The sequence below is a fragment of the Chiloscyllium plagiosum genome, unplaced genomic scaffold (assembly GCF_037043375.1).
Source record: "Chiloscyllium plagiosum isolate Xiang-an unplaced genomic scaffold, Cpla_swu_hap1 HiC_scaffold_55, whole genome shotgun sequence".
NCBI lineage: Eukaryota > Metazoa > Chordata > Chondrichthyes > Orectolobiformes > Hemiscylliidae > Chiloscyllium > Chiloscyllium plagiosum.
The window spans coordinates 965,358-984,934 of NW_028270194.1; the positions used below are offsets into that span (position 1 = coordinate 965,358).

At 52.2% G+C, this 19,577-nt stretch overlaps 9 non-coding genes across 9 annotated transcripts; 7 read left to right on the forward strand and 2 right to left on the reverse strand.

Annotated features, from left to right (window-relative positions):
• The first annotated feature begins 1,114 nt into the window (after positions 1-1,114).
• On the forward strand, positions 1,115-1,187 carry trnaa-agc (transfer RNA alanine (anticodon AGC)). The gene has a single exon. It is a non-coding gene; the product is annotated as a tRNA-Ala (tRNA).
• Positions 1,188-3,634: 2,447 nt separating this feature from the next.
• Positions 3,635-3,707, forward strand: trnaa-agc (transfer RNA alanine (anticodon AGC)). Its single transcript has one exon. It is a non-coding gene; the product is annotated as a tRNA-Ala (tRNA).
• Positions 3,708-6,153: 2,446 nt separating this feature from the next.
• On the forward strand, positions 6,154-6,226 carry trnaa-agc (transfer RNA alanine (anticodon AGC)). Its single transcript has one exon. It is a non-coding gene; the product is annotated as a tRNA-Ala (tRNA).
• Positions 6,227-8,672: 2,446 nt separating this feature from the next.
• Positions 8,673-8,745, forward strand: trnaa-agc (transfer RNA alanine (anticodon AGC)). Its single transcript has one exon. It is a non-coding gene; the product is annotated as a tRNA-Ala (tRNA).
• A 2,446-nt stretch (positions 8,746-11,191) lies between these two features.
• On the forward strand, positions 11,192-11,264 carry trnaa-agc (transfer RNA alanine (anticodon AGC)). The gene has a single exon. It is a non-coding gene; the product is annotated as a tRNA-Ala (tRNA).
• A 2,446-nt stretch (positions 11,265-13,710) lies between these two features.
• trnaa-agc (transfer RNA alanine (anticodon AGC)) lies at positions 13,711-13,783 on the forward strand. Its single transcript has one exon. It is a non-coding gene; the product is annotated as a tRNA-Ala (tRNA).
• Positions 13,784-16,213: 2,430 nt separating this feature from the next.
• On the forward strand, positions 16,214-16,286 carry trnaa-agc (transfer RNA alanine (anticodon AGC)). Its single transcript has one exon. It is a non-coding gene; the product is annotated as a tRNA-Ala (tRNA).
• A 280-nt stretch (positions 16,287-16,566) lies between these two features.
• trnam-cau (transfer RNA methionine (anticodon CAU)) lies at positions 16,567-16,639 on the reverse strand. The gene has a single exon. It is a non-coding gene; the product is annotated as a tRNA-Met (tRNA).
• A 2,430-nt stretch (positions 16,640-19,069) lies between these two features.
• Positions 19,070-19,142, reverse strand: trnam-cau (transfer RNA methionine (anticodon CAU)). The gene has a single exon. It is a non-coding gene; the product is annotated as a tRNA-Met (tRNA).
• Positions 19,143-19,577: the final 435 nt, after the last annotated feature.

Genomic DNA, 19,577 nt, shown 5'->3' on the forward strand with positions numbered 1-19,577 from the left:
AGAGGGAAAAGATATGAAAGAGAACTAAGGGGCACCTTTTTCACACAGAGGGTGGTACGTGTATGGAATGAGCTGCCAGAGGAAGTGGCGGAGGCTAGTACAATTGCAACATTTAAAAGGCATCTGGATGGCTATATAAATAGGAAGGGTTTGGAGGGATATGGCCCGGGTGCCGGCAGGTACGACTAGATTGGGATGGGATATCTGGTCGGAACGGTCCGACCGAAGGGTCTCTTTCCGTGATGTACATCTCTATGACTCTATGACTCCTTCCAAGCAAAGTTTTCCCGCGAAGCAGCGCTCTAAACTGCTCGATGACAACTTACTATGTCAATGTCCGGACGAAGGAGCCTTCCATTCCTGTCGGAAAACTGGCTGTGGACTTCTCTTCGTTTCTTCTTCTTGAAATTTGGCCTGCACGGGGTGTGCCACTTCCACAGTTGCACAAGTTGAACAGCAACGCATCCGAGCAGGTCAGCACTAAGGAAAGGCCCTACCGGTCAGACAGGGCTCGCGGGTGCTGCTTCAGACGAGTGGCGGTTGCTATTTGCATCTCGGCCTGCTTGGCGTGTATCTGAAAGCAGCACTTTGCGGAACCTGACCGCATGGCTGCAGCTCACGAGGATGAAGGAGAAGCCCTCTTTTTTTGTCTGGTAACAGCCCCCAGTGTTCTCTTTCTCCAAAATACACCTTCTTCTTCTTCAGAGAATTCTGCCTGTTGGTGTGCTGTGACGTCTGCAGTTGCAAACCACGAGCAGCAGGGAGCCCTCTGGAGGAACACAACATCCACGCAGTCAGTCAGCACTCACTTGAAAGTGTCGCAAGTCTCCAATCAGTCAGACAGCGCTCTCGAGTGCTACCTCACACTTGTTGTGACTGCTCGTGCCGATCGGTTCCTTTGGATTCTGGAATCTCAGAGCGTCTCGCTGGCGATTCTTTCGGCGGCACCGTGTTTTCCAGAAGACTTCGCGCTCGTGCTGCTGCTGCTCGGATGTGCCGATAGTCGCATCGCGTTGTTCGGCTGAATACAGCGTACAATCTCGAGAGGAAATCGCCTGCTGCTCTCAGCTCATCGTTCCGAAGCACCATGGGGCTGAGGTGAGCACCTAGCATAGGGGAATTAGCTCAAATGGTAGAGCGCTCGCTTAGCATGCGAGAGGTAGTGGGATCGATGCCCACATTCTCCACAATGCTTTTCCTGGGGACACGTTTGGGACGCAAGCAGTGTGACCTCGCGTGAACCCTGCATGTGGCTCCAGTCTTTGCTGCTGCACAGATGGCACGATGGTGAGTTTACAAAATGCTGCGCAGAACGAAAAGTTGAGCACGTGTCGCCCAGATGTTAAACCTTGCAGCAGCGCGTTTGCTCTGGTGTGGTCAGCTCAAATCAGGCGTGAAGCCGTCCAAAGCAAATATTCTTGCCCGCGGAGAGAAAGAAAACACGCACGGTGGCAAAGGGCACAGTCTTGCCTTCTCTGTAGGATTGAACTCAGGACCCTCAGATTATGAGACTGACGCGCTGCCTACTGCGCTAAGAAGACCAGCCGACAGCCGAGTGGCATACCGGGTGCCCAAATAGGCCGGTTTTCAAGGTGCTGCGAGCCACAGAACAAGCCTTGTCAGAAAGCTGCAGCTCAAGTGAGGCCAGGATATCGGCTTTCAATCCACAATCACGCACGTCGCCCGTTACATGCTGGGCTCCGGCCCGTGCAGAGACACGGCCCACTCGCGGTGCCGCAGAGCCGTGGCGTCAGGAGGTCGGCAAAGCCCGGTATGTCTTGCTCTTGGCAGCCAACATTCGGCCTCTTTGTCTCGATGGCTCCGCTACTGGAGAGCCACGCCACAGCGCACTAAGATCCTTTGCTCAGCAAGAAGGGAGGTGCTTCCGTTTACCAAAGAGCCTAAGAAAATGAGGGTTTGGTTAAGAAAAAGAAGGAAGCACATGTCAGGTATAGACAGGATAGATCGAGTGAATCCTTACCAGAGTATAAAGACAGTCGGGAAATCAGGAGGGCAAAAAGGGGACCTGAGATAGCTTTGGCAGATAGAGTTAAGGAAAATCCAAAGGGTTTTTACAAATACATTATAAGGACAAAAGGGTGACTAGGGAGAGAATAGGGCCCCTCAATGATCAGCACAGCGGCCTTTGTGTCGAGCCGCAGGAGAGGTGGGGGGTGGGGGGGGGCTGGGCGATACTAAACGAGTAGTTTGCATCAGTGTTTACTGTGGAAAAGGATAGAATGTAGGGAGCAGTATAGAATATAGGGAAATGGATGGTGACATCTTGTAAATTGTCCACATTGCAGAGGAGGAATGCTGGATGCCTTGAAACGCATACAAGTGGATAAATGCCCAGGATCTGAGCAGGTCTGTGGGAAGCTAGGGAAGTGATTGCTGGGTCCCTTGCTGAGATATTTATATCATTGATATAAAATCATGAGGCGTATAGATAGGATAAATAGACAAAGTCTTTTCCCTGGGGTGCGGGAGACCAGCACTAGAGGGCAGAGGTTTAGGGTGAGAGGGAAAAGATATGAAAGAGAACTAAGGGGCACCTTTTTCACACAGAGGGTGGTACGTGTATGGAATGAGCTGCCAGAGGAAGTGGCGGAGGCTAGTACAATTGCAACATTTAAAAGGCATCTGGATGGCTATATAAATAGGAAGGGTTTGGAGGGATATGGCCCGGGTGCCGGCAGGTACGACTAGATTGGGATGGGATATCTGGTCGGAACGGTCCGACCGAAGGGTCTCTTTCCGTGATGTACATCTCTATGACTCTATGACTCCTTCCAAGCAAAGTTTTCCCGCGAAGCAGCGCTCTAAACTGCTCGATGACAACTTACTATGTCAATGTCCGGACGAAGGAGCCTTCCATTCCTGTCGGAAAACTGGCTGTGGACTTCTCTTCGTTTCTTCTTCTTGAAATTTGGCCTGCACGGGGTGTGCCACTTCCACAGTTGCACAAGTTGAACAGCAACGCATCCGGGCAGGTCAGCACTAAGGAAAGGCCCTACCGGTCAGACAGGGCTCGCGGGTGCTGCTTCAGACGAGTGGCGGTTGCTATTTGCATCTCGGCCTGCTTGGCGTGTATCTGAAAGCAGCACTTTGCGGAACCTGACCGCATGGCTGCAGCTCACGAGGATGAAGGAGAAGCCCTCTTTTTTTGTCTGGTAACAGCCCCCAGTGTTCTCTTTCTCCAAAATACACCTTCTTCTTCTTCAGAGAATTCTGCCTGTTGGTGTGCTGTGACGTCTGCAGTTGCAAACCACGAGCAGCAGGGAGCCCTCTGGAGGAACACAACATCCACGCAGTCAGTCAGCACTCACTTGAAAGTGTCGCAAGTCTCCAATCAGTCAGACAGCGCTCTCGAGTGCTACCTCACACTTGTTGTGACTGCTCGTGCCGATCGGTTCCTTTGGATTCTGGAATCTCAGAGCGTCTTGCTGGCGATTCTTTCGGCGGCACCGTGTTTTCCAGAAGACTTCGCGCTCGTGCTGCTGCTGCTCGGATGTGCCGATAGTCGCATCGCGTTGTTCGGCTGAATACAGCGTACAATCTCGAGAGGAAATCGCCTGCTGCTCTCAGCTCATCGTTCCGAAGCACCATGGGGCTGAGGTGAGCACCTAGCATAGGGGAATTAGCTCAAATGGTAGAGCGCTCGCTTAGCATGCGAGAGGTAGTGGGATCGATGCCCACATTCTCCACAATGCTTTTCCTGGGGACACGTTTGGGACGCAAGCAGTGTGACCTCGCGTGAACCCTGCATGTGGCTCCAGTCTTTGCTGCTGCACAGATGGCACGATGGTGAGTTTACAAAATGCTGCGCAGAACAAAAAGTTGAGCACGTGTCGCCCAGATGTTAAACCTTGCAGCAGCGCGTTTGCTCTGGTGTGGTCAGCTCAAATCAGGCGTGAAGCCGTCCAAAGCAAATATTCTTGCCCGCGGAGAGAAAGAAAACACGCACGGTGGCAAAGGGCACAGTCTTGCCTTCTCTGTAGGATTGAACTCAGGACCCTCAGATTATGAGACTGACGCGCTGCCTACTGCGCTAAGAAGACCAGCCGACAGCCGAGTGGCATACCGGGTGCCCAAATAGGCCGGTTTTCAAGGTGCTGCGAGCCACAGAACAAGCCTTGTCAGAAAGCTGCAGCTCAAGTGAGGCCAGGATATCGGCTTTCAATCCACAATCACGCACGTCGCCCGTTACATGCTGGGCTCCGGCCCGTGCAGAGACACGGCCCACTCGCGGTGCCGCAGAGCCGTGGCGTCAGGAGGTCGGCAAAGCCCGGTCTGTCTTGCTCTTGGCAGCCAACATTCGGCCTCTTTGTCTCGATGGCTCCGCTACTGGAGAGCCACGCCACAGCGCACTAAGATCCTTTGCTCAGCAAGAAGGGAGGTGCTTCCGTTTACCAAAGAGCCTAAGAAAATGAGGGTTTGGTTAAGAAAAAGAAGGAAGCACATGTCAGGTATAGACAGGATAGATCGAGTGAATCCTTACCAGAGTATAAAGACAGTCGGGAAATCAGGAGGGCAAAAAGGGGACCTGAGATAGCTTTGGCAGATAGAGTTAAGGAAAATCCAAAGGGTTTTTACAAATACATTATAAGGACAAAAGGGTGACTAGGGAGAGAATAGGGCCCCTCAATGATCAGCACAGCGGCCTTTGTGTCGAGCCGCAGGAGAGGTGGGGGGTGGGGGGGGCTGGGCGATACTAAACGAGTAGTTTGCATCAGTGTTTACTGTGGAAAAGGATAGAATGTAGGGAGCAGTATAGAATATAGGGAAATGGATGGTGACATCTTGTAAATTGTCCACATTGCAGAGGAGGAATGCTGGATGCCTTGAAACGCATACAAGTGGATAAATGCCCAGGATCTGAGCAGGTCTGTGGGAAGCTAGGGAAGTGATTGCTGGGCCCCTTGCTGAGATATTTATATCATTGATATAAAATCATGAGGCGTATAGATAGGATAAATAGACAAAGTCTTTTCCCTGGGGTGCGGGAGACCAGCACTAGAGGGCAGAGGTTTAGGGTGAGAGGGAAAAGATATGAAAGAGAACTAAGGGGCACCTTTTTCACACAGAGGGTGGTACGTGTATGGAATGAGCTGCCAGAGGAAGTGGCGGAGGCTAGTACAATTGCAACATTTAAAAGGCATCTGGATGGCTATATAAATAGGAAGGGTTTGGAGGGATATGGCCCGGGTGCCGGCAGGTACGACTAGATTGGGATGGGATATCTGGTCGGAACGGTCCGACCGAAGGGTCTCTTTCCGTGATGTACATCTCTATGACTCTATGACTCCTTCCAAGCAAAGTTTTCCCGCGAAGCAGCGCTCTAAACTGCTCGATGACAACTTACTATGTCAATGTCCGGACGAAGGAGCCTTCCATTCCTGTCGGAAAACTGGCTGTGGACTTCTCTTCGTTTCTTCTTCTTGAAATTTGGCCTGCACGGGGTGTGCCACTTCCACAGTTGCACAAGTTGAACAGCAACGCATCCGAGCAGGTCAGCACTAAGGAAAGGCCCTACCGGTCAGACAGGGCTCGCGGGTGCTGCTTCAGACGAGTGGCGGTTGCTATTTGCATCTCGGCCTGCTTGGCGTGTATCTGAAAGCAGCACTTTGCGGAACCTGACCGCATGGCTGCAGCTCACGAGGATGAAGGAGAAGCCCTCTTTTTTTGTCTGGTAACAGCCCCCAGTGTTCTCTTTCTCCAAAATACACCTTCTTCTTCTTCAGAGAATTCTGCCTGTTGGTGTGCTGTGACGTCTGCAGTTGCAAACCACGAGCAGCAGGGAGCCCTCTGGAGGAACACAACATCCACGCAGTCAGTCAGCACTCACTTGAAAGTGTCGCAAGTCTCCAATCAGTCAGACAGCGCTCTCGAGTGCTACCTCACACTTGTTGTGACTGCTCGTGCCGATCGGTTCCTTTGGATTCTGGAATCTCAGAGCGTCTTGCTGGCGATTCTTTCGGCGGCACCGTGTTTTCCAGAAGACTTCGCGCTCGTGCTGCTGCTGCTCGGATGTGCCGATAGTCGCATCGCGTTGTTCGGCTGAATACAGCGTACAATCTCGAGAGGAAATCGCCTGCTGCTCTCAGCTCATCATTCCGAAGCACCATGGGGCTGAGGTGAGCACCTAGCATAGGGGAATTAGCTCAAATGGTAGAGCGCTCGCTTAGCATGCGAGAGGTAGTGGGATCGATGCCCACATTCTCCACAATGCTTTTCCTGGGGACACGTTTGGGACGCAAGCAGTGTGACCTCGCGTGAACCCTGCATGTGGCTCCAGTCTTTGCTGCTGCACAGATGGCACGATGGTGAGTTTACAAAATGCTGCGCAGAACGAAAAGTTGAGCACGTGTCGCCCAGATGTTAAACCTTGCAGCAGCGCGTTTGCTCTGGTGTGGTCAGCTCAAATCAGGCGTGAAGCCGTCCAAAGCAAATATTCTTGCCCGCGGAGAGAAAGAAAACAGGCACGGTGGCAAAGGGCACAGTCTTGCCTTCTCTGTAGGATTGAACTCAGGACCCTCAGATTATGAGACTGACGCGCTGCCTACTGCGCTAAGAAGGCCAGCCGACAGCCGAGTGGCATACCGGGTGCCCAAATAGGCCGGTTTTCAAGGTGCTGCGAGCCACAGAACAAGCCTTGTCAGAAAGCTGCAGCTCAAGTGAGGCCAGGATATCGGCTTTCAATCCACAATCATGCACGTCGCCCGTTACATGCTGGGCTCCGGCCCGTGCAGAGACACGGCCCACTCGCGGTGCCGCAGAGCCGTGGCGTCAGGAGGTCGGCAAAGCCCGGTATGTCTTGCTCTTGGCAGCCAACATTCGGCCTCTTTGTCTCGATGGCTCCGCTACTGGAGAGCCACGCCACAGCGCACTAAGATCCTTTGCTCAGCAAGAAGGGAGGTGCTTCCGTTTACCAAAGAGCCTAAGAAAATGAGGGTTTGGTTAAGAAAAAGAAGGAAGCACATGTCAGGTATAGACAGGATAGATCGAGTGAATCCTTACCAGAGTATAAAGACAGTCGGGAAATCAGGAGGGCAAAAAGGGGACCTGAGATAGCTTTGGCAGATAGAGTTAAGGAAAATCCAAAGGGTTTTTACAAATACATTATAAGGACAAAAGGGTGACTAGGGAGAGAATAGGGCCCCTCAATGATCAGCACAGCGGCCTTTGTGTCGAGCCGCAGGAGAGGTGGGGGGTGGGGGGGGCTGGGCGATACTAAACGAGTAGTTTGCATCAGTGTTTACTGTGGAAAAGGATAGAATGTAGGGAGAAGTATAGAATATAGGGAAATGGATGGTGACATCTTGTAAATTGTCCACATTGCAGAGGAGGAATGCTGGATGCCTTGAAACGCATACAAGTGGATAAATGCCCAGGACCTGAGCAGGTCTGTGGGAAGCTAGGGAAGTGATTGCTGGGCCCCTTGCTGAGATATTTATATCATTGATATAAAATCATGAGGCGTATAGATAGGATAAATAGACAAAGTCTTTTCCCTGGGGTGCGGGAGACCAGCACTAGAGGGCAGAGGTTTAGGGTGAGAGGGAAAAGATATGAAAGAGAACTAAGGGGCACCTTTTTCACACAGAGGGTGGTACGTGTATGGAATGAGCTGCCAGAGGAAGTGGCGGAGGCTAGTACAATTGCAACATTTAAAAGGCATCTGGATGGCTATATAAATAGGAAGGGTTTGGAGGGATATGGCCCGGGTGCCGGCAGGTACGACTAGATTGGGATGGGATATCTGGTCGGAACGGTCCGACCGAAGGGTCTCTTTCCGTGATGTACATCTCTATGACTCTATGACTCCTTCCAAGCAAAGTTTTCCCGCGAAGCAGCGCTCTAAACTGCTCGATGACAACTTACTATGTCAATGTCCGGACGAAGGAGCCTTCCATTCCTGTCGGAAAACTGGCTGTGGACTTCTCTTCGTTTCTTCTTCTTGAAATTTGGCCTGCACGGGGTGTGCCACTTCCACAGTTGCACAAGTTGAACAGCAACGCATCCGAGCAGGTCAGCACTAAGGAAAGGCCCTACCGGTCAGACAGGGCTCGCGGGTGCTGCTTCAGACGAGTGGCGGTTGCTATTTGCATCTCGGCCTGCTTGGCGTGTATCTGAAAGCAGCACTTTGCGGAACCTGACCGCATGGCTGCAGCTCACGAGGATGAAGGAGAAGCCCTCTTTTTTTGTCTGGTAACAGCCCCCAGTGTTCTCTTTCTCCAAAATACACCTTCTTCTTCTTCAGAGAATTCTGCCTGTTGGTGTGCTGTGACGTCTGCAGTTGCAAACCACGAGCAGCAGGGAGCCCTCTGGAGGAACACAACATCCACGCAGTCAGTCAGCACTCACTTGAAAGTGTCGCAAGTCTCCAATCAGTCAGACAGCGCTCTCGAGTGCTACCTCACACTTGTTGTGACTGCTCGTGCCGATCGGTTCCTTTGGATTCTGGAATCTCAGAGCGTCTTGCTGGCGATTCTTTCGGCGGCACCGTGTTTTCCAGAAGACTTCGCGCTCGTGCTGCTGCTGCTCGGATGTGCCGATAGTCGCATCGCGTTGTTCGGCTGAATACAGCGTACAATCTCGAGAGGAAATCGCCTGCTGCTCTCAGCTCATCATTCCGAAGCACCATGGGGCTGAGGTGAGCACCTAGCATAGGGGAATTAGCTCAAATGGTAGAGCGCTCGCTTAGCATGCGAGAGGTAGTGGGATCGATGCCCACATTCTCCACAATGCTTTTCCTGGGGACACGTTTGGGACGCAAGCAGTGTGACCTCGCGTGAACCCTGCATGTGGCTCCAGTCTTTGCTGCTGCACAGATGGCACGATGGTGAGTTTACAAAATGCTGCGCAGAACAAAAAGTTGAGCACGTGTCGCCCAGATGTTAAACCTTGCAGCAGCGCGTTTGCTCTGGTGTGGTCAGCTCAAATCAGGCGTGAAGCCGTCCAAAGCAAATATTCTTGCCCGCGGAGAGAAAGAAAACACGCACGGTGGCAAAGGGCACAGTCTTGCCTTCTCTGTAGGATTGAACTCAGGACCCTCAGATTATGAGACTGACGCGCTGCCTACTGCGCTAAGAAGACCAGCCGACAGCCGAGTGGCATACCGGGTGCCCAAATAGGCCGGTTTTCAAGGTGCTGCGAGCCACAGAACAAGCCTTGTCAGAAAGCTGCAGCTCAAGTGAGGCCAGGATATCGGCTTTCAATCCACAATCACGCACGTCGCCCGTTACATGCTGGGCTCCGGCCCGTGCAGAGACACGGCCCACTCGCGGTGCCGCAGAGCCGTGGCGTCAGGAGGTCGGCAAAGCCCGGTATGTCTTGCTCTTGGCAGCCAACATTCGGCCTCTTTGTCTCGATGGCTCCGCTACTGGAGAGCCACGCCACAGCGCACTAAGATCCTTTGCTCAGCAAGAAGGGAGGTGCTTCCGTTTACCAAAGAGCCTAAGAAAATGAGGGTTTGGTTAAGAAAAAGAAGGAAGCACATGTCAGGTATAGACAGGATAGATCGAGTGAATCCTTACCAGAGTATAAAGACAGTCGGGAAATCAGGAGGGCAAAAAGGGGACCTGAGATAGCTTTGGCAGATAGAGTTAAGGAAAATCCAAAGGGTTTTTACAAATACATTATAAGGACAAAAGGGTGACTAGGGAGAGAATAGGGCCCCTCAATGATCAGCACAGCGGCCTTTGTGTCGAGCCGCAGGAGAGGTGGGGGGTGGGGGGGGCTGGGCGATACTAAACGAGTAGTTTGCATCAGTGTTTACTGTGGAAAAGGATAGAATGTAGGGAGCAGTATAGAATATAGGGAAATGGATGGTGACATCTTGTAAATTGTCCACATTGCAGAGGAGGAATGCTGGATGCCTTGAAACGCATACAAGTGGATAAATGCCCAGGATCTGAGCAGGTCTGTGGGAAGCTAGGGAAGTGATTGCTGGGTCCCTTGCTGAGATATTTATATCATTGATATAAAATCATGAGGCGTATAGATAGGATAAATAGACAAAGTCTTTTCCCTGGGGTGCGGGAGACCAGCACTAGAGGGCAGAGGTTTAGGGTGAGAGGGAAAAGATATGAAAGAGAACTAAGGGGCACCTTTTTCACACAGAGGGTGGTACGTGTATGGAATGAGCTGCCAGAGGAAGTGGCGGAGGCTAGTACAATTGCAACATTTAAAAGGCATCTGGATGGCTATATAAATAGGAAGGGTTTGGAGGGATATGGCCCGGGTGCCGGCAGGTACGACTAGATTGGGATGGGATAGCTGGTCGGAACGGTCCGACCGAAGGGTCTCTTTCCGTGATGTACATCTCTATGACTCTATGACTCCTTCCAAGCAAAGTTTTCCCGCGAAGCAGCGCTCTAAACTGCTCGATGACAACTTACTATGTCAATGTCCGGACGAAGGAGCCTTCCATTCCTGTCGGAAAACTGGCTGTGGACTTCTCTTCGTTTCTTCTTCTTGAAATTTGGCCTGCACGGGGTGTGCCACTTCCACAGTTGCACAAGTTGAACAGCAACGCATCCGAGCAGGTCAGCACTAAGGAAAGGCCCTACCGGTCAGACAGGGCTCGCGGGTGCTGCTTCAGACGAGTGGCGGTTGCTATTTGCATCTCGGCCTGCTTGGCGTGTATCTGAAAGCAGCACTTTGCGGAACCTGACCGCATGGCTGCAGCTCACGAGGATGAAGGAGAAGCCCTCTTTTTTTGTCTGGTAACAGCCCCCAGTGTTCTCTTTCTCCAAAATACACCTTCTTCTTCTTCAGAGAATTCTGCCTGTTGGTGTGCTGTGACGTCTGCAGTTGCAAACCACGAGCAGCAGGGAGCCCTCTGGAGGAACACAACATCCACGCAGTCAGTCAGCACTCACTTGAAAGTGTCGCAAGTCTCCAATCAGTCAGACAGCGCTCTCGAGTGCTACCTCACACTTGTTGTGACTGCTCGTGCCGATCGGTTCCTTTGGATTCTGGAATCTCAGAGCGTCTTGCTGGCGATTCTTTCGGCGGCACCGTGTTTTCCAGAAGACTTCGCGCTCGTGCTGCTGCTGCTCGGATGTGCCGATAGTCGCATCGCGTTGTTCGGCTGAATACAGCGTACAATCTCGAGAGGAAATCGCCTGCTGCTCTCAGCTCATCATTCCGAAGCACCATGGGGCTGAGGTGAGCACCTAGCATAGGGGAATTAGCTCAAATGGTAGAGCGCTCGCTTAGCATGCGAGAGGTAGTGGGATCGATGCCCACATTCTCCACAATGCTTTTCCTGGGGACACGTTTGGGACGCAAGCAGTGTGACCTCGCGTGAACCCTGCATGTGGCTCCAGTCTTTGCTGCTGCACAGATGGCACGATGGTGAGTTTACAAAATGCTGCGCAGAACGAAAAGTTGAGCACGTGTCGCCCAGATGTTAAACCTTGCAGCAGCGCGTTTGCTCTGGTGTGGTCAGCTCAAATCAGGCGTGAAGCCGTCCAAAGCAAATATTCTTGCCCGCGGAGAGAAAGAAAACAGGCACGGTGGCAAAGGGCACAGTCTTGCCTTCTCTGTAGGATTGAACTCAGGACCCTCAGATTATGAGACTGACGCGCTGCCTACTGCGCTAAGAAGGCCAGCCGACAGCCGAGTGGCATACCGGGTGCCCAAATAGGCCGGTTTTCAAGGTGCTGCGAGCCACAGAACAAGCCTTGTCAGAAAGCTGCAGCTCAAGTGAGGCCAGGATATCGGCTTTCAATCCACAATCACGCACGTCGCCCGTTACATGCTGGGCTCCGGCCCGTGCAGAGACACGGCCCACTCGCGGTGCCGCAGAGCCGTGGCGTCAGGAGGTCGGCAAAGCCCGGTATGTCTTGCTCTTGGCAGCCAACATTCGGCCTCTTTGTCTCGATGGCTCCGCTACTGGAGAGCCACGCCACAGCGCACTAAGATCCTTTGCTCAGCAAGAAGGGAGGTGCTTCCGTTTACCAAAGAGCCTAAGAAAATGAGGGTTTGGTTAAGAAAAAGAAGGAAGCACATGTCAGGTATAGACAGGATAGATCGAGTGAATCCTTACCAGAGTATAAAGACAGTCGGGAAATCAGGAGGGCAAAAAGGGGACCTGAGATAGCTTTGGCAGATAGAGTTAAGGAAAATCCAAAGGGTTTTTACAAATACATTATAAGGACAAAAGGGTGACTAGGGAGAGAATAGGGCCCCTCAATGATCAGCACAGCGGCCTTTGTGTCGAGCCGCAGGAGAGGTGGGGGGTGGGGGGGGCTGGGCGATACTAAACGAGTAGTTTGCATCAGTGTTTACTGTGGAAAAGGATAGAATGTAGGGAGCAGTATAGAATATAGGGAAATGGATGGTGACATCTTGTAAATTGTCCACATTGCAGAGGAGGAATGCTGGATGCCTTGAAACGCATACAAGTGGATAAATGCCCAGGATCTGAGCAGGTCTGTGGGAAGCTAGGGAAGTGATTGCTGGGTCCCTTGCTGAGATATTTATATCATTGATATAAAATCATGAGGCGTATAGATAGGATAAATAGACAAAGTCTTTTCCCTGGGGTGCGGGAGACCAGCACTAGAGGGCAGAGGTTTAGGGTGAGAGGGAAAAGATATGAAAGAGAACTAAGGGGCACCTTTTTCACACAGAGGGTGGTACGTGTATGGAATGAGCTGCCAGAGGAAGTGGCGGAGGCTAGTACAATTGCAACATTTAAAAGGCATCTGGATGGCTATATAAATAGGAAGGGTTTGGAGGGATATGGCCCGGGTGCCGGCAGGTACGACTAGATTGGGATGGGATATCTGGTCGGAACGGTCCGACCGAAGGGTCTCTTTCCGTGATGTACATCTCTATGACTCTATGACTCCTTCCAAGCAAAGTTTTCCCGCGAAGCAGCGCTCTAAACTGCTCGATGACAACTTACTATGTCAATGTCCGGACGAAGGAGCCTTCCATTCCTGTCGGAAAACTGGCTGTGGACTTCTCTTCGTTTCTTCTTCTTGAAATTTGGCCTGCACGGGGTGTGCCACTTCCACAGTTGCACAAGTTGAACAGCAACGCATCCGAGCAGGTCAGCACTAAGGAAAGGCCCTACCGGTCAGACAGGGCTCGCGGGTGCTGCTTCAGACGAGTGGCGGTTGCTATTTGCATCTCGGCCTGCTTGGCGTGTATCTGAAAGCAGCACTTTGCGGAACCTGACCGCATGGCTGCAGCTCACGAGGATGAAGGAGAAGCCCTCTTTTTTTGTCTGGTAACAGCCCCCAGTGTTCTCTTTCTCCAAAATACACCTTCTTCTTCTTCAGAGAATTCTGCCTGTTGGTGTGCTGTGACGTCTGCAGTTGCAAACCACGAGCAGCAGGGAGCCCTCTGGAGGAACACAACATCCACGCAGTCAGTCAGCACTCACTTGAAAGTGTCGCAAGTCTCCAATCAGTCAGACAGCGCTCTCGAGTGCTACCTCACACTTGTTGTGACTGCTCGTGCCGATCGGTTCCTTTGGATTCTGGAATCTCAGAGCGTCTTGCTGGCGATTCTTTCGGCGGCACCGTGTTTTCCAGAAGACTTCGCGCTCGTGCTGCTGCTGCTCGGATGTGCCGATAGTCGCATCGCGTTGTTCGGCTGAATACAGCGTACAATCTCGAGAGGAAATCGCCTGCTGCTCTCAGCTCATCATTCCGAAGCACCATGGGGCTGAGGTGAGCACCTAGCATAGGGGAATTAGCTCAAATGGTAGAGCGCTCGCTTAGCATGCGAGAGGTAGTGGGATCGATGCCCACATTCTCCACAATGCTTTTCCTGGGGACACGTTTGGGACGCAAGCAGTGTGACCTCGCGTGAACCCTGCATGTGGCTCCAGTCTTTGCTGCTGCACAGATGGCACGATGGTGAGTTTACAAAATGCTGCGCAGAACGAAAAGTTGAGCACGTGTCGCCCAGATGTTAAACCTTGCAGCAGCGCGTTTGCTCTGGTGTGGTCAGCTCAAATCAGGCGTGAAGCCGTCCAAAGCAAATATTCTTGCCCGCGGAGAGAAAGAAAACAGGCACGGTGGCAAAGGGCACAGTCTTGCCTTCTCTGTAGGATTGAACTCAGGACCCTCAGATTATGAGACTGACGCGCTGCCTACTGCGCTAAGAAGGCCAGCCGACAGCCGAGTGGCATACCGGGTGCCCAAATAGGCCGGTTTTCAAGGTGCTGCGAGCCACAGAACAAGCCTTGTCAGAAAGCTGCAGCTCAAGTGAGGCCAGGATATCGGCTTTCAATCCACAATCACGCACGTCGCCCGTTACATGCTGGGCTCCGGCCCGTGCAGAGACACGGCCCACTCGCGGTGCCGCAGAGCCGTGGCGTCAGGAGGTCGGCAAAGCCCGGTATGTCTTGCTCTTGGCAGCCAACATTCGGCCTCTTTGTCTCGATGGCTCCGCTACTGGAGAGCCACGCCACAGCGCACTAAGATCCTTTGCTCAGCAAGAAGGGAGGTGCTTCCGTTTACCAAAGAGCCTAAGAAAATGAGGGTTTGGTTAAGAAAAAGAAGGAAGCACATGTCAGGTATAGACAGGATAGATCGAGTGAATCCTTACCAGAGTATAAAGACAGTCGGGAAATCAGGAGGGCAAAAAGGGGACCTGAGATAGCTTTGGCAGATAGAGTTAAGGAAAATCCAAAGGGTTTTTACAAATACATTATAAGGACAAAAGGGTGACTAGGGAGAGAATAGGGCCCCTCAATGATCAGCACAGCGGCCTTTGTGTCGAGCCGCAGGAGAGGTGGGGGGTGGGGGGGGCTGGGCGATACTAAACGAGTAGTTTGCATCAGTGTTTACTGTGGAAAAGGATAGAATGTAGGGAGAAGTATAGAATATAGGGAAATGGATGGTGACATCTTGTAAATTGTCCACATTGCAGAGGAGGAATGCTGGATGCCTTGAAACGCATACAAGTGGATAAATGCCCAGGACCTGAGCAGGTCTGTGGGAAGCTAGGGAAGTGATTGCTGGGCCCCTTGCTGAGATATTTATATCATTGATATAAAATCATGAGGCGTATAGATAGGATAAATAGACAAAGTCTTTTCCCTGGGGTGCGGGAGACCAGCACTAGAGGGCAGAGGTTTAGGGTGAGAGGGAAAAGATATGAAAGAGAACTAAGGGGCACCTTTTTCACACAGAGGGTGGTACGTGTATGGAATGAGCTGCCAGAGGAAGTGGCGGAGGCTAGTACAATTGCAACATTTAAAAGGCATCTGGATGGCTATATAAATAGGAAGGGTTTGGAGGGATATGGCCCGGGTGCCGGCAGGTACGACTAGATTGGGATGGGATATCTGGTCGGAACGGTCCGACCGAAGGGTCTCTTTCCGTGATGTACATCTCTATGACTCTATGACTCCTTCCAAGCAAAGTTTTCCCGCGAAGCAGCGCTCTAAACTGCTCGATGACAACTTACTATGTCAATGTCCGGACGAAGGAGCCTTCCATTCCTGTCGGAAAACTGGCTGTGGACTTCTCTTCGTTTGGCCTGCACGGGGTGTGCCACTTCCACAGTTGCACAAGTTGAACAGCAACGCATCCGAGCAGGTCAGCACTAAGGAAAGGCCCTACCGGTCAGACAGGGCTCGCGGGTGCTGCTTCAGACGAGTGGCGGTTGCTATTTGCATCTCGGCCTGCTTGGCGTGTATCTGAAAGCAGCACTTTGCGGAACCTGACCGCATGGCTGCAGCTCACGAGGATGAAGGAGAAGCCCTCTTTTTTTGTCTGGTAACAGCCCCCAGTGTTCTCTTTCTCCAAAATACACCTTCTTCTTCTTCAGAGAATTCTGCCTGTTGGTGTGCTGTGACGTCTGCAGTTGCAAACCACGAGCAGCAGGGAGCCCTCTGGAGGAACACAACATCCACGCAGTCAGTCAGCACTCACTTGAAAGTGTCGCAAGTCTCCAATCAGTCAGACAGCGCTCTCGAGTGCTACCTCACACTTGTTGTGACTGCTCGTGCCGATCTGTTCCTTTGGATTCTGGAATCTCAGAGCGTCTCGCTGGCGATTCTTTCGGCGGCACCGTGTTTTCCAGAAGACTTCGCGCTCGTGCTGCTGCTGCTCGGATGTGCCGATAGTCGCATCGCGTTGTTCGGCTGAATACAGCGTACAATCTCGAGAGGAAATCGCCTGCTGCTCTCAGCTCATCGTTCCGAAGCACCATGGGGCTGAGGTGAGCACCTAGCATAGGGGAATTAGCTCAAATGGTAGAGCGCTCGCTTAGCATGCGAGAGGTAGTGGGATCGATGCCCACATTCTCCACAATGCTTTTCCTGGGGACACGTTTGGGACGCAAGCAGTGTGACCTCGCGTGAACCCTGCATGTGGCTCCAGTCTTTGCTGCTGCACAGATGGCACGATGGTGAGTTTACAAAATGCTGCGCAGAACAAAAAGTTGAGCACGTGTCGCCCAGATGTTAAACCTTGCAGCAGCGCGTTTGCTCTGGTGTGGTCAGCTCAAATCAGGCGTGAAGCCGTCCAAAGCAAATATTCTTGCCCGCGGAGAGAAAGAAAACACGCACGGTGGCAAAGGCCACAGTCTTGCCTTCTCTGAGGATTGAACTCAGGACCTTCAGATTATGAGACTGACGCGCTGCCTACTGCGCTAAGAAGGCCAGCCGACAGCCGAGTGGCATACCGGGTGCCCAAATAGGCCGGTTTTCAAGGTGCTGCGAGCCACAGAACAAGCCTTGTCAGAAAGCTGCAGCTCAAGTGAGGCCAGGATATCGGCTTTCAATCCACAATCACGCACGTCGCCCGTTACATGCTGGGCTCCGGCCCGTGCAGAGACACGGCCCACTCGCGGTGCCGCAGAGCCGTGGCGTCAGGAGGTCGGCAAAGCCCGGTATGTCTTGCTCTTGGCAGCCAACATTCGGCCTCTTTGCCTCGATGGCTCCGCTACTGGAGAGCCACGCCACAGCGCACTAAGATCCTTTGCTCAGCAAGAAGGGAGGTGCTTCCGTTTACCAAAGAGCCTAAGAAAATGAGGGTTTGGTTAAGAAAAAGAAGGAAGCACATGTCAGGTATAGACAGGATAGATCGAGTGAATCCTTACCAGAGTATAAAGACAGTCGGGAAATCAGGAGGGCAAAAAGGGGAGCTGAGATAGCTTTGGCAGATAGAGTTAAGGAAAATCCAAAGGGTTTTTACAAATACATTATAAGGACAAAAGGGTGACTAGGGAGAGAATAGGGCCCCTCAATGATCAGCACAGCGGCCTTTGTGTCGAGCCGCAGGAGAGGTGGGGGGTGGGGGGGGGCTGGGCGATACTAAACGAGTAGTTTGCATCAGTGTTTACTGTGGAAAAGGATAGAATGTAGGGAGAAGTATAGAATATAGGGAAATGGATGGTGACATCTTGTAAATTGTCCACATTGCAGAGGAGGAATGCTGGATGCCTTGAAACGCATACAAGTGGATAAATGCCCAGGACCTGAGCAGGTCTGTGGGAAGCTAGGGAAGTGATTGCTGGGCCCCTTGCTGAGATATTTATATCATTGATATAAAATCATGAGGCGTATAGATAGGATAAATAGACAAAGTCTTTTCCCTGGGGTGCGGGAGACCAGCACTAGAGGGCAGAGGTTTAGGGTGAGAGGGAAAAGATATGAAAGAGAACTAAGGGGCACCTTTTTCACACAGAGGGTGGTACGTGTATGGAATGAGCTGCCAGAGGAAGTGGCGGAGGCTAGTACAATTGCAACATTTAAAAGGCATCTGGATGGCTATATAAATAGGAAGGGTTTGGAGGGATATGGCCCGGGTGCCGGCAGGTACGACTAGATTGGGATGGGATATCTGGTCGGAACGGTCCGACCGAAGGGTCTCTTTCCGTGATGTACATCTCTATGACTCTATGACTCCTTCCAAGCAAAGTTTTCCCGCGAAGCAGCGCTCTAAACTGCTCGATGACAACTTACTATGTCAATGTCCGGACGAAGGAGCCTTCCATTCCTGTCGGAAAACTGGCTGTGGACTTCTCTTCGTTTGGCCTGCACGGGGTGTGCCACTTCCACAGTTGCACAAGTTGAACAGCAACGCATCCGAGCAGGTCAGCACTAAGGAAAGGCCCTACCGGTCAGACAGGGCTCGCGGGTGCTGCTTCAGACGAGTGGCGGTTGCTATTTGCATCTCGGCCTGCTTGGCGTGTATCTGAAAGCAGCACTTTGCGGAACCTGACCGCATGGCTGCAGCTCACGAGGATGAAGGAGAAGCCCTCTTTTTTTGTCTGGTAACAGCCCCCAGTGTTCTCTTTCTCCAAAATACACCTTCTTCTTCTTCAGAGAATTCTGCCTGTTGGTGTGCTGTGACGTCTGCAGTTGCAAACCACGAGCAGCAGGGAGCCCTCTGGAGGAACACAACATCCACGCAGTCAGTCAGCACTCACTTGAAAGTGTCGCAAGTCTCCAATCAGTCAGACAGCGCTCTCGAGTGCTACCTCACACTTGTTGTGACTGCTCGTGCCGATCGGTTCCTTTGGATTCTGGAATCTCAGAGCGTCTCGCTGGCGATTCTTTCGGCGGCACCGTGTTTTCCAGAAGACTTCGCGCTCGTGCTGCTGCTGCTTGGATGTGCCGATAGTCGCATCGCGTTGTTCGGCTGAATACAGCGTACAATCTCGAGAGGAAATCGCCTGCTGCTCTCAGCTCATCGTTCCGAAGCACCATGGGGCTGAGGTGAGCACCTAGCATAGGGGAATTAGCTCAAATGGTAGAGCGCTCGCTTAGCATGCGCGAGGTAGTGGGATCGATGCCCACATTCTCCACAATGCTTTTCCTGGGGACACGTTTGGGACGCAAGCAGTGTGACCTCGCGTGAACCCTGCATGTGGCTCCAGTCTTTGCTGCTGCACAGATGGCACGATGGTGAGTTTACAAAATGCTGCGCAGAACAAAAAGTTGAGCACGTGTCGCCCAGATGTTAAACCTTGCAGCAGCGCGTTTGCTCTGGTGTGGTCAGCTCAAATCAGGCGTGAAGCCGTCCAAAGCAAATATTCTTGCCCGCGGAGAGAAAGAAAACACGCACGGTGGCAAAGGCCAGAGTCTTGCCTTCTCTGAGGATTGAACTCAGGACCTTCAGATTATGAGACTGACGCGCTGCCTACTGCGCTAAGAAGGCCAGCCGACAGCCGAGTAGCATACCGGGTGCCCAAATAGGCCGGTTTTCAAGGTGCTGCGAGCCACAGAACAAGCCTTGTCAGAAAGCTGCAGCTCAAGTGAGGCCAGGATATCGGCTTTCAATCCACAATCACGCACGTCGCCCGTTACATGCTGGGCTCCGGCCCGTGCAGAGACACGGCCCACTCGCGGTGCCGCAGAGCCGTGGCGTCAGGAGGTCGGCAAAGCCCGGTATGTCTTGCTCTTGGCAGCCAACATTCGGCCTCTTTGTCTCGATGGCTCCGCTACTGGAGAGCCACGCCACAGCGCACTAAGATCCTTTGCTCAGCAAGAAGGGAGGTGCTTCCGTTTACCAAAGAGCCTAAGAAAATGAGGGTTTGGTTAAGAAAAAGAAGGAAGCACATGTCAGGTATAGACAGGATAGATCGAGTGAATC